The sequence below is a fragment of the Perognathus longimembris genome, chromosome 1 (assembly GCF_023159225.1).
Source record: "Perognathus longimembris pacificus isolate PPM17 chromosome 1, ASM2315922v1, whole genome shotgun sequence".
Classification (NCBI taxonomy): domain Eukaryota; kingdom Metazoa; phylum Chordata; class Mammalia; order Rodentia; family Heteromyidae; genus Perognathus; species Perognathus longimembris.
The window spans coordinates 111,872,812-111,887,336 of record NC_063161.1 but is presented as its reverse complement, the minus strand read 5'-3'; the positions used below and the strand labels follow the sequence as shown (position 1 = coordinate 111,887,336).

Here is a 14,525-nt window from a genome sequence, read left to right as displayed (position 1 = left end):
TAGACATTCTCAAATGAGCACAATGGGAAAGTGTAAAGATATGCTGGAATTTCCTTTAAATAGTAACAACTACACTCTGGTGAACTCTTAGTTTTAATTCAGGATCTGTCCACATGATATCAACATAAATGTGTGTGTATATTAGGATTGTATATTAGTTTTGCTAGTTGCTTTAGTTCAGTTTATATTTTGACTCAGATGTCAAAGAGATTGAATCATTTTATTTTTTTTGAAATAATTTTAAGTTCTATTTATTGCTTTATGGCTTTCATTGATAAAATTGTACTACTGGCAAAGAAAGAAAAACAAACCTTGTCACTTTAACAACTTTAACAGATGACAAACAGAACAAGGTCTGTCTTTTAACATAACAAGTGCATGTGTGAGTGTGTGTGTGTGTGTGTGTGTGTGTGTGTGTGTTTGTGTGTGTGTCTTGGTTCTTGAACTATGGGCCTGGGCATTATCCCTGAGTTTCTTTTGCTCAAGAATAGGGCTTGACCACTTGAATCACAGCTCCACTTCTACCTTTTCTGGTAGTTTATTGGACATAAGAGTCTCAAGGACTTCCATTCTATGCCTGGCTTTGAACTTTGATCTCAGATCCCAGCCCCTTGAGTAGGTAGGATTTCAGGCATGAGCTATCTTCCCCCAGTTTAGATTAATGGTTTAAATATTCATACATATATAATGAAGTAATCCAGTGAAATATTTTCTGATCTTGTACATTTGAGCAAAGAACAATACCACCATTACCTAAAGGCTTCAAATGGGCATAGTTAGTAGTATTTGAAATTTTTGTTTTTAATCCCTTACTGCAATAAGTACAGGAGAGTTAGTGTTTAAATTAATTACTAGTAAGTAAAATATCCTCTATCAGGATTTTTTTCCCAATGTTAATCTACATGTTCTTGAAATATCCACTCTAAGTTAGCAATAATTCTCACAATTTTGGAAGATTCATAACAACCTGAGAAAGAGTCACTCAATTCCTATTGAATCATATGTGCATTCCAACTACAATACACAAGTAATAATCTGGATTGGACATATTTGTTTGTTTGTTAGTAGCTGCTCTTCATATTGTATGATGCTTTACTGGATCCCTGGAATCTATTAACTGGATGCTAACAACATTTCACCTCCAATTATGCAATCTAGAAATGTCTCTAGAAATTACTACAGTGAAAAGCAGCTCAGGAATTGGAAATATCCCATGAGAGTCAAGGAGGGAAACAATGAAATGATGTGGAAAGTTCAGTTCAGTTTCACTACCTCAGCTTCTGAAAATATAGTGTAGCAACTGGGCACCATTGGCCCATGCCTGTAACCAATCATAGATACTTAGGAGGCTGAGAACTGAAGACTGTGGTTTGAAGCCAACTTGGGCAGAAAAGTCCAAGAGATCATTGTCTCTAATGAACCAACATAAAGCTGACAGTAGAGAGTGATTCAAGTGGCAGAGCTCTAGCCTTGAGCACAAAAGCTCCCAGGCCATGAGTTCAAACCACAGATCTGGTTAACGCCCCACCCCTCCAGTAACACAGTTTGCTAAGTACATAAATACATCGAGTTTTTCATGTCTTGCAATTTAGAATGTTTCTCACTGCAGTTGTAGTTGTTTGGTTTTTTCCTTTTATGCCTTTTTGTTCTATTATTTTAATCATTTTGCCCTTTATGTTCTCTAGAATGATATTGTACATTTGAAAAGAAATGGAGGGGCTGGGAATGTGGCTTAGTGGTACAGTACTTGTCTAGCATGCATGAAGCCCTGGGTGCAATTCTTCAGTACCACATAAACAGGAAAAGAGAAAAGAAAAGAAAAGAAAAAGATGGGAAGACTTGGATAAAATGATGTGAACTGAAGTAAGTCATGTCCAGAGAGAAAAAGGATGAATATTTTCCCTTAGAAAGGAAAGCTTGAATTAACTTATAAATACATAAGCAAATACATTTGGTGGTATTCAAATGTACATGAATTTATACATTTATACATTGAAATATGGTAAATTTGGGGAGAACTCTAATAATCTAATTCCTTAAGAAGGCAAAGTAACAGCTCAACAAAATAAGCACCAAGAGACGGTACATGAAAAGAGTATGGTCAATGCTAAGGAGGAGGAGGGGGGAGAATGCAGTCAAAAAATCAGTGTATATCCTTTTAAATTGAGTAATGCAAAGGAAGGGGTGGGTTGGAAGGGATGGGAGAGAATGTTGACAAAAGTGGCATTGATCAAGATGTAATGTGTTCATAAACTCCTTTGTTAAAGGGCAACTCCTTTGTACAATTACCAAAAGATAATAAAATTAAAAATAACAAACAGAACACCGAATCACATCTAAGTGTCATTTTAAATACCTCCTTCTGAGAAAATACAAATATAGAAAGTGTTATCATTTTTACTGCAATATCTCTTGGCAAAATTCAAACATTTTTCATTGATACTTGCATTTCTCAACTCTTTTTCACAGGATTATAAATGGAAAGAGGAAATATAGGTTAAGATTTTTCACACTGACTGACAAATAAACAGCAGAGTAGAAATATTAGTTATGAATTAAGCACATTAAGAAATCCAGGCCAAAAAAAAAAAAGAAATCCAGGCAATATTGCCTCTAACATGTAAGAGATTAAGATCTGAGTATCATGGTTCGAAGTCATCCTGGAAAATCCATGGAAGGAAAATCCATGAGACTCTTATCTCCAATTCATCACCAGACAACAGGAGGTGGACCTGTGGCTCAAAGTGGTAGAGAGCTAGCCTTAAGTGACCACTCAGGACAGTGCCCAGGTCTTGAATTCAAGCCCCTCCACCACCATTAGCACCACCGCCAACAAAAAATCCAAATTATGTAATACTTGGCAGAACTATTTTTACTTGTCAATACCTTGTTCTTTTTAATACCAATATTTTTAATCCATCTAGAATATCCAAGAAAATATTCTAAGCAATGTATTTGTATAGCCATTTAATATATACAATGATTTCTTTAGAAGAAAAAAAACGGAATATCAGGAGGTTTATGCAAACTGTCTAAAATATTGAATAACTGGTAATGCAGTCAAACATGTTCCAAAGCCAGGAAGCATGCAGTGTTGTGACCATGAAACATAACAATTGGTCTAAATATATATATATATATATACTTCTGTTTATATGCCAGTACAAATGTACACATATGTTTGTAAAAGTTTCTGTTCATCGTGAAGATTATTGTAGACACCCAGAGTCTTGCTTTCCTCCTAGTGCCTACAAGTTCCTGAAACATTCCCATCCAACAATGAAGACCCCTTTCATCATCAACAGTGAAATGGAGTAGTTTGTCATTCTTTTACCTGATGATTCATTCAGATTCCTGCTAGAACTATCTAGATTTCTTGGGATTTGTGGATATAAAAATTCACAATTTGTGAATAGAAAAATTCTTCAGATTTCATAAGTAGGCTGGAGTTGCAATCCTAGTATGAGACAAGATTGACTTTAAATTAAAAAAGGTAAGAAGAGACAAAGAAGGTTACTACATACTAGTAAAGGGATCTCTCCTACAGGAAGATATAACCATTATAAATATCTACACACCAAATTCAGGAGCACCCAACTTCATCAAACAAACACTACTGACTCTAAAAACACTCATAGACCCAAACACATTGATAGTTGGGGACTTTAACACTCCGCTATCACCTCTGGACAGATCAACATGCCAAAAACGGAACAAAGAAACCACAGAACTAAATAATTGCATAGACCAACTAGACTTAACTGACATCTACAGAATATTCCACCCAGCAACAACAGAATACACATTCTTCACCGCAGTACATGGAACATTCTCCAAAATAGATCACATCTTAGGGCACAAAGAAAATCTGTACAAATTCAGAAGTATCAAAACCATTCCCTGCATTCTCTCAGACCACAATGGAATAAAATTAGAGCTCAACTCAAACAGCCACCACAGAAAATCCTACATTTCATGGAGACTAAACAACACACTGCTGAACCATCAGAGGGTCATTGAAGAAATTAAAACGGAAATTCAAATGTTTATGGAATTCAACAAAGATGAGGACACAAAGTACCAGCTCCTTTGGGACACAGCAAAGGCAGTACTCAGAGGAAAATTTATATCTCTGAGTGCATACACCAACAAACTGGAGAAAGAGCAACTCAATAATTTAAGGGAGCACCTTAATTTACTTGAAAGAGAACAACAAGCCAAACCCCAAGTCAATAGACAGAAGCAAATAACTAAAATCAAATCAGAATTAAATCAATTAGAGACAAAAAAAAAAACGCATTGAAAGAATCAACAAAACAAAGAGTTGGTTCTTTGAAAAAATCAACAAGATAGATAGACCCCTGGCAAACCTGACCAAAAAACTAAGGCAGCACACTCAAATAAACAAGATAAGAGATGAAACAGGTAACATCACCACAGAAATAACCGAAATTCAGAAAATAATAAGGGATTATTTTGCAAACCTTTATGCCAACAAATTCGAGAACTTGGAAGAAATGGATGATTTCCTAGAAAAAATTATATCCCCAAACTCAACCATGAAGATTTAAAACTTCTAAACAGACCCATATCCAGTATTGAAATAGAAACGGCAATAAATGATCTCCCATCCAAGAAAAGTCCAGGTCCAGATGGATTCACTGCAGAATTCTACAAGGCCTTCAAAAAAGAACTCACACCAATATTTCTTAATGAAATTCAATGAAATTGAAAGAGAACGTTCACTACTAGACACATTCTATGAAGCCAGTATAACCCTCATCCCAATCAGGCAGGGACACATCACGGAAAGAAGACCGATATCCCTGATGAACATAGACGCAAAAATTCTCAACAAAATTCTGGCCAATCAACTTCAACAGGTCATCAAAAAAATCAAACACCACGGTCAAACTGGATTCATCCCAGTGATGCAAAGTTGGTTTAATATACGCAAGTCAATTAATGTAATCCACCACATCAACCGGAGCAAGGTAAAGAACCACATGGTTTTATCTCTGGATGCAGAAAAAGTGTTCGACAAAATCCAGCACCCATTTATGCTAAAAGCCCTGGAAAAACTGGGATTCCAGGGAACATTCCTGAATATAATTAAGGCAGTTTATGACAAACCAACAGCAAGTATAACTCTAACTGGTGAAAAACTAACGCCATTCCCTTTAAAATCAGGAACAAGGCAGGGATGTCCACTCTCTCCCCTGCTCTTCAACATAGTACTAGAATTCCTAGCCAGAGCAATTAGGCAAGAAGAAAATACAAAGGGGATCCAAATAGGAAAAGATGAAGTTAAACTTTCTCTCTTCGCAGATGACATGATCCTATACCTAAAGAATCCCATAGACTCTACCCCCAAGCTACTAGTGCTCATCCAAAACTTTGGTAAAGTTGCAGGATATAAAATAAACTCTCAAAAATCAACAGCTTTTCTCTATGCTAACTACCCAAAGACCGAGGCTGAAATCAGGAAAACAACTCCTTTTGCAATAGCCTCAAAAAACATAAAATACGGGCTGGGGATATGGCCTAGTGGCAAGAGTGCCTGCCACATATACATGAGGCCCTGGGTTTGATTCCCCAGCACCACATATGCAGAAAATGGCCAGAGGTGGCGCTGTGGCTCAAGTGGCAGAGTGCTAGCCTTGAGCAAAAAGAAGCCAGGGACAGTGCTCAGGCCCTGAGTCTAAGCCCCAGGACTGGCAAATAAAAAACAAACAAACAAACAAACAAAAACCATAAAATACCTAGGAATAACCTCCTTGATGAGACCTCCCTGATGAGAACTTTAAAAGCTTGAAAAACAAAATTAAGTCAGAACTAAGGAAATGGAAAATCCTCTCATGCTCCTAATTGGGAGGATTAATGTAATCAAAATGGCAATATTGCCAAAGGCTATCTACAAATTCAATGCAATACCCATTAATATCCCAACACCCTTTTTTAGTGAAATAGAGGAAGCAATGCAGAAATTCATATGGAACAATAAAAGACACAGAATAGCAAAAACAATCCTAAGCAGAAAGAACGGTGCTGGAGGAGAAATTACAATACCCAAGTTCAAGCTGTATTACAAAGCTATAGTAATAAAAACAGATTGGTATTGGTACCAGAACAGACCTGAGGACCAATGGAACAGAATTGAAGACCCAGAAATGAACCCACAGAACTATGCCTACTTTATCTTTGATAAAGGAGCTAAAACAATAGTTTGGAAGAAAGATAGCCTCTTTAACAAATTGTGCTGGCAAAGCTGTTTCAACACATGCAACAAACTAAAACTAGATCCTTATATATCACCCTGCACCAAAATCAATTCCAAATGGATTAAAGCCCTCAAAATCAAAACAGACACCCTGAAAACACTAAAGGAAGGAGTAGGAGAAGCACTTGGGCTCCTTGCCGCAGGATGGAACTTCCTTAACAAAGACCCCAAAAGGCTACAAATCAAAGAAAGGTTGGACAAATGGGACTGCATCAAACTGCAGAGTTTCTGCACAGCAAAGGACATAGCTCACAAGATAAACAGAAAGCCCACAGATTGGGAAAAGATCTTTACCGGCCATTCAATGGACAAAGGCTTCATATCTAAAATATATGCAGAACAAAAAAAATTACCTTCCTCCAAAACAAAACCACAAAGAACCAACAGCCCCCTCAGCAAGTGGGCTAAAGACTTACAAAGAGACTTCTCTGATGAGGAAATGAGAATGGCCAAGAGACATATAAAAAGTACTCTACATCACTGGCCATAAAAGAAATGCAAATCAAAACATTGAGATTCCATCTCACCCCAGTAAGAATGTCATATATCAAGAAAACTAACAATAACAATTGTTGGAGGGGATGTGGCCAAAAGGGAACCCTACTTCATTGTTGGTGGGAATGTAAACTGGTTCAGCCACTCTGGCAAGCAGTATGGAGACTCCTCCGAAGGCTAAATATAGAACTCCCCTATGACCAGCAGCCCTACTTTTGGATATCTATCCAAAGACCACAAAAAAAAAAAAAAAAAAATCACAGTAAAGCCACCAGCACAACAATGTTCATTGCAGCGCAACTTGTCATAGCTAGAATCTGGAACCAACCCAGATGCCCTTCAGTAGACGAATGGATCAGGAAAATGTGGTACATACACACAATGGAATTTTCTGCCTCTATCAGAAAGAATGACATTGCCCCATTTGCAAGGAAATGGATGGACTTGGAAAAAATTATACTAAGTGAAGTGAGCCAGACACAAAGAAACATGGACCCTATGGTCTCCCTTATTGGGAATAATTAGTACAGGTTTAGGCAAGTCACATCAGAGGATCACAAGAGCCCAATAGCTTTACCCTTATGAACACATAAGATGATGGTAAGTGGAAGGAACTCCATGTTATGGAAACGATTGTTATATCACAGTTGTAACTACTTTCAGTGTCCCATGTGTAGCTGTGACTTTTATTGATGTTGTTCTTGTATCACCTTCCTATGGTTGTACCTACACTATCTCTGTAATCTTATCTGAGTATATTGGAAACTGTGTATACTGGTATTAGAACTAGAAAATTGAAAGAGAATGCCAAAATTGAGAGATGCAGGGTAAAAAAAAAAAAAGAAAAAAGACAAACAACTACAAAAGTAATGCTTGCAAAAATGTTTGGTGTAAGTGAACTGAATACCTCATGGGGGGAAAGGGAAAGGGGGAGTAGGGAGGGGGGTATGAGGGACAAGGTAACAAATAGTACAAGAAATGTATCCAAAGCCTAACGTATGAAACTGTAACCTCTCTGTACATCAGTTTGATAATAAAAATTTGAAAAAAAAAATTCTTCAGATTTCTGAAGAAGTAAACATTTTTCTATACTGTAGATGGTATTTATCATTTAAAGTAATACTTTCTTCTTTTTTTTTTTTTTTGCCAGTCCTGGGCCTTGGACTCAGGGCTTGAGCATGGTTCCTTGCTTCTTTTTGCTTAAGGCTAGCACTGTACCATTTGAGTCACAGCGCCACTTCTGGCCGTTTTCTATATATTTGGTGCTGGGGAATTGAACCCAGTGCTTCATGTATGTGAGGCTAGCACTCTTGCCACTAGACCGTATTCCCAGCCTAAAGTAAAACTTTTATTTTGCATTATTGATAGAACTGACAAGGTAAAGTAGAATTCTTCTTGTTTTTCTACATCTGAGTATTTATGCAAGGTAGAATACCAAAAAATAAAAACCCAGAGCCAAGTGAATGTTTGTCATTCTACATTTAATTGGAGTTCTTGTAATTAGTATTATTACATTTGCATTTTGAGTTGTCAGATTTAGATTGGTGCTTTTATGGAGTTCGTTCTCTAAATGTATTTGTAAATTAGGAATCTAATAGAATAATAAGATAAAGATGATGAAAATATTGAATTCTGGTTCAGTAACACATGAATCTGTTTCATCTTTTGATTTCTAAAGTACCTGAGTTCATATGAACGTATTTAAATCTATTATCCACACATTCATTTTACATTTATTGCCTGAAACTTTGAAACATTATTACTATGAAAATGATTCTGTTTGCTTTAATTGGTATTCCATTGCCACTTTTTGGTGAACAAATATTACTAGGCTTTTATTATAATAGTATCTTTTTACTCATTTTTTCATTTTCCTCTTTGGAAAGTAATAGAAGAAATTTTGAATGTGATAAGTATGAATTTTTGCTTAGAATCAACATTTGTATATAAGGAACTGAATCTGTTTCAGTACTTATTTCTGCAGGAAAAAGTTTCCTTTAAGACATATTGTTTATTTTAAGAATTTTGTTCCTTTGTGTCAAAATTCTCATAGTCTTATAGAATATAGTCTATCCTTCTGTCTTAATAAATTTTAGTAAAAGAGGCAAAATTAGGATGCACTATTGAAAGTAATAGGCAGGACGTAGAAAGATTGGTAATGATGGTTTAAACCATGTTTTTGTTTTTGTTTTATGCATTGATTGTTCTCAGCGCATCTATTAATAATGTTTTTTTTTTTTTACATTAGGTTCCTGTCCTGAGACCATAGCAGAATGTGCCTTGGACAAAGGTATGTACACTTAAAATATGCTTCACATTTTCTGTATGGACAAAGTATAGAATGTTGTGAGAGTAATTACACTTAAACAGCAAGTTTACAATTATGGAAATATGTATCGTGTTCAGAAATAGCACGTGTTATTTACTCTAACATATGGAAAAATATACTAATGAGAAAATATCAGAATCAGAATCAAATTACTCATACAAATTCTTACTTGTATACAGAATATTTTAATCTCTTAATGTTCCTCTCCAGTAAACAATATCCTTAATCAAACGTTACTGCAAAGTTTTTCGTATGTCCTGAGTGACTATTTTCAAATATTTACGTGAAGGGAAAATTAGTTTAGAATTACAAAGGTACTTGGAAAATGGAAACAGTCAAGAAAATAAACAAGTAACCAATTCGTTAAAAATGCATTTATCAAATGCATTTCATATTTACAGTGTACATATTACAAGGTCAATAACAAAATTCTTTTTGAGTGGGAAAGAAAAGTAGGCCTCAACAGAAGTACAAAGAAATCAAATGTAATAACTGAACCTTGAGAGAAAGATTAAAATAAAATTTATAAGATGAATAACAGAAACACAGTAATACCTGTGAGTAAATGGGAAGAAAACAGAGATTCTTGAAGATACTAGTAAAGAGGGTGAAAAAAATCACACAATTAATCTCAAACTTAGTAGTAGTTAATTACCAGTCCTTTTCTATGAAAGAAGTACCAAGAGAACAATTACTTGAAGTAGGATGTGAAAGCTTCAGAACAAGGTAGTAAGAAACATTTTCAATTTTTTTTTCTAGAAGTAGTTAGATATCAGGTAGATTCACAATGATTGGTTATATTTTCTCTAAAGGATTTCTGGATCAGATTCCTTAGTCAGGGTCCTTCCAACCCTGTACACAAGTTGGCAAGATAATATTCTTTATTTTTCTCTATGTGAAAGTAATTTTTATTGGTTTGTGGTTCTATGTCTGAGCATTTGAGTGTACTTTTATACATAGCAATTGACACGTAATCTATATTATGCAAAATATAATTATATGCAACTTTCTCTAATGTAATGTTACATAAACCATGGTAGGTATAGTTTACCATGTTATTCTTCATGAAAAAAATGAAGCATTTTATTATATACACATGTGGATAATTTTCTGAGTTTAAAATGAAAGAATGCTTGACCCTATTTTTTTATGCTTTTTAGTCACTTTTTAGTTCTTACTCAGAGATTTCTCTGACTTTAGACTATCCAAAGAAAATATGCCAGCCATTGTGTCCTGTCAGGCAGAGGATAAATAGCTCCAGACATAGAGCCTCCTTCTTTGAAGACATTGGCTTGTCATTTGGAAATAAACAAAACCAAACATCACAATACAAGTAATCTTTATTTTCCATGATTGTGGAGCCTCAACTATAAGCCTGCTGTCAGACATTTCTCCTCTTTATATCTTTGTTTTTGGTGATGATGATGATGATGGTGGTTTTGGGGACTTGAACTCAGGCCCTAGGCACTTTACCTGAGCCTCTTTATGCTCAAGACTAACACAATACCACCTGAGCCACAGCACTATGTCCAGCTTTTTGAGTGGTTAAGTGGAAATAACGAGCTCATAGGGAGTTTTCTGCTGGATCTGGCTGTGAACCGTGATCCTCAGATCTCACCCTACAGAGAAGTTAGGATTATGGATATGAGCCACTAGCACCTGGCTCCTCTTTATTTCTAATATTCTAGAGAACAATATGCTGGTAATAAACTAAAAATGTGAGCATTTCACAGTTAATCTCATATTGCAAAGATTTGAGGCAGTCATAGGTTTTAGATCTGATGTATGACTTTCACACCCTTTGTGTGAAATTCTGCATTAATTACCTCAGTTATAAAATGAATTTTCTAACAATTTTCACAGGAACTTAAATGACATACTTGTCTTACAGAAGTTCTTATATCTGTTATAATAAGCATTAAATATATCATTTTTCTCCTTGTTTCTGCATTGAGTTTGACATTTGTTTTAAACTCAATAACAATCATTCTATACACAGAAGAAGATTGTCATATACAGCTATAAGTTTCATGCTATGTAAGCAAATGCAATAAAGTCATCACATGGCAGTCTTTCCTTGGAAAGACTTAAGTCCTTAATTATGCTTTACTCTTGTATTTGAAAGTTACATACAACAACAACAACAAAGTCTGTATATTTCAAAAATATATTCTGATAGCCTTAATATTAGCTTTTGTTAGTATACTTAGTGCCATAAACAACATTGCAAACTACAAATTACTTAACAAAAAATAAACTGCTATAGTGTGTCCATCTTAGCTTTGTTTAATAATCTGCTTCAATTCCCTAATAATAAAAGGAAGTGGTTATATAATATGTAGTCTATTCTGGGATAAAAGTACCTGGAAGAAAATATACATTATTTACTTTCAAGGGAATTATAATTGTATATGAATAGAGAAACACAACTTTATTTTGAAATTATTTGTTAACACTTTACAATGGAGAGGTGCCAATAGAATGTGAAGAGGGAGTGAGCAAATAGAAACCATATGTGAATCGAACTAGCCTCCTAGAAATTTGGCTCTTCAGACACCTAAAACGTAATGAATAAACCAAGTCATTAGTAAAATATAAAGTGGATGAGATTGAATCCTTCATTCAACAATCACAAGGAAATAAAATACAGACCACCAGAGTAAAACTGGAAATGGATACATTCCTATTCTGTTCTCCAGAGAATAACCTAATCTATGCTCCAGCTTAATCACAACTCACTGAGGACCTAGCCAAACTAACCTTAGACCTATACACAAAAGCTGAGATGATAAGTTTGTATTCTTTTAAGTTAGAAAACTGCTGGCAATTTAGAATACAGCAGAGGAATCTAATATTTGGGGCTGTGTAATTCCAAATTATGTATATTGAATCTTTAATCCAACATGGCTATATTTGAAGAAAGAGGATTAATGAAGTAATTAAGGTTAACCAAAATCATGAAAGTGGAATCCTAATATGATAGGATCCTAACCCACTGTAGAGAGAGCTTGCTGCTTCTCTCCCTGACTGTATGCACAATCAGAAGATATATGTGAACACATAGCAAAGTGACAGATACCAAGAGCCAAAAAAAAAAAAAGAGGTCACAAAATAAAATTGACTTGTTGGTGTTTTGAACTTAATTTCTGAGTGGTGAGAACTTCTGGAGAAGAAATCAAGGCTACAAGAATACTGAAGGAGGGAGAAAGTGTGAGATCAGCTACTACCCGTTTACCAATACAAAGTGTGTTAATATTTAGTCAGTATCAGCACCAATAGATTGCATGCCCCATTGACTGTATGACCATATAGAGTTTATATAATAATTTCACTGTCTCAAGGGATCAGGCTAGAAATAAAATTATTAAGAAAAAGAAAAGAGCAGAGGACCTCTGTTTATTGGGAGACAAACAGATTGAATTAAAAAAAAATTTCTTCTTCTTGACTACAGAGATCATCGAAATTGTTTTGATCAAGACTGACATCCTGGGGCTGGGGATATGGCCTAGTGGCGAGAGAGCGTGCCTCGTATACATGAGGCCCTGGGTTCGATTCCCCAGCACCACATATACAGAAAAATGGCCAGAAGTGGCTCTGTGGCTCAAGTGGCAGAGTGCTAGCCTTGAGCAAAAAGGAAGCCAGGGACAGTGCTCAGGCCTGAGTCCAAGGCCCAGGACTGGCCAAAAAAAAAAAAAAAAAAAAAGACTGACATCCTGAGAATATAAAGTAACATGGATTTTCTTTCATGCTCTGAGAATCCCACTTTCTGACTAGGTAGTGTATTTGGTTCTAAAACCACACTAGTGGCTTTACAGTTTTCAATGACAATATTACAAAAATATCTTATTTTTACTATTAAAAATTGGCTCTGATTACTTAAAAATGTCAACCTTATATTTGAGGCAGAGTCCCTCTTTGCCCAGGTGCCAATGAGACTTGATGCGTCAGAATTGCTCTAAGTATATGTGTGGTGAAAGTGATGGATAGAGTTTGGATGGATGATGTGCAGGAATAAGGGGAAGGTGATCTGCCTCTCTCCACTGCTATTAGTCTACATTGAGGCAGGGGAGGTAGGAGGTGTACAATATTCCCACATGGAACCCTGCTTTGCAAATCACTGTCCATGGAGGACTGGTTGGTGGTCACCGCTGCTCTATGTTGGACCTTCTCACTACTGAAAGGCATATATTGGCATAGAGTGGCTACGTGTGACTACCTCAGTGATGGGCTGGGTGCATTCAGATAATCTCTTGTGAGCTAATTTTGTTCACTTGCCTAGTGTGGCCAGGCTACCTAAGACTTTGCCTCCCTTTCATCTCATTCTTCCTGCTCCATTGCAAGGAAGACCTCACAGGAGTAGCTACACAAGTGGAAAGCTGCGTGACTCTCTGTGGCTTCCATTAAGATAAGAAGTTCCAGGGCTGGGAATATGGCCCAGTGGTAAAGTGATCGCCTTGTATACGTGAAGCCCTGGATTCGATTCCTCAGCACCACATATATAGAAAAAGCTGGAAGTGGCGCTGTGGCTCAAGTGGTAGAGTGCTAGCCTTGAGCAAAAAGAAGCCAGGGACAGTGCTCAGGCCCTGACTCCAAGGCCCAGGACTGGAAAAAACAAAAAAGACAGAAAGAAAAGATAAAAATTTCCTAGACCTAAACCATGTATACTGGTATTAGAAGTAGGAAATTGAAAGGAAATACCAAAATTGCGAGACACAGGGTAAAAAAAAGACAAACAACTACAAAAGCAATACTTGAAAAACTGTTTGGTGTAAGTGAACTGAACACCTCAGGGGGGGAAAGGGAAAGTGGGAGGAGAGAGGGGGGTATGAGGGACAAGGTAACAAACAGTACAAGAAATGTATCCAATGCCTAATGTATGAAACTGTAACCTCTCTGTACATCAGTTTGATAATAAAACTTTGAAAAAAAATTTCCTAGACCTAAAAGTAATGATTTTTAACACAAAGTCATTGAATGGAGGAAGAAGGGCCTATTTTGAATAGTGTCTGTTTCAATTTCCAAAGAATGGAATATTTCTATGTTTCTGTGCAGTAAACAATATTAAGTCTCACAGAATGTGACTACCTTTCCTTTTCCTTTTCTTTCCTTGCCTTGCAATACTTTTTTTTTTTTTTTTACTGTTGAGGCAATAACAGTATACTTTACTCACAGACAAAGTACTTTAAGTTATATTTGCAATGTATCAAACTGGGCCTCTTATGAGGATACTTCCTTGGCATGCTAGCAGGTCACCAGCAGAAACAGCAGTGGGGGACATCCAAATTGCAAGCCTTGCCAACTTGGTTATGATTATAATTTGAAGAGATTAGCGATTGGAAGGATGAAATATGAGCATCCAGGAAATGGCTTCAAATGGGCTCCAGACTCTATATAGAGGGAAATGAAGCCAAGTAATGATGA

At 36.1% G+C, this 14,525-nt stretch overlaps 1 long non-coding RNA gene across 1 annotated transcript in view; it reads left to right on the top strand.

Moving 5' to 3' along the window:
* The window catches only part of LOC125353772, a 581,800-nt gene that overhangs the window by 137,075 nt on the left and 430,200 nt on the right, over positions 1-14,525 (top strand). The window contains exon 3 of the long non-coding RNA XR_007211352.1: positions 9,024-9,065. This is a non-coding gene — a long non-coding RNA (uncharacterized LOC125353772). The remainder of the gene's footprint in view (positions 1-9,023; positions 9,066-14,525) is intronic.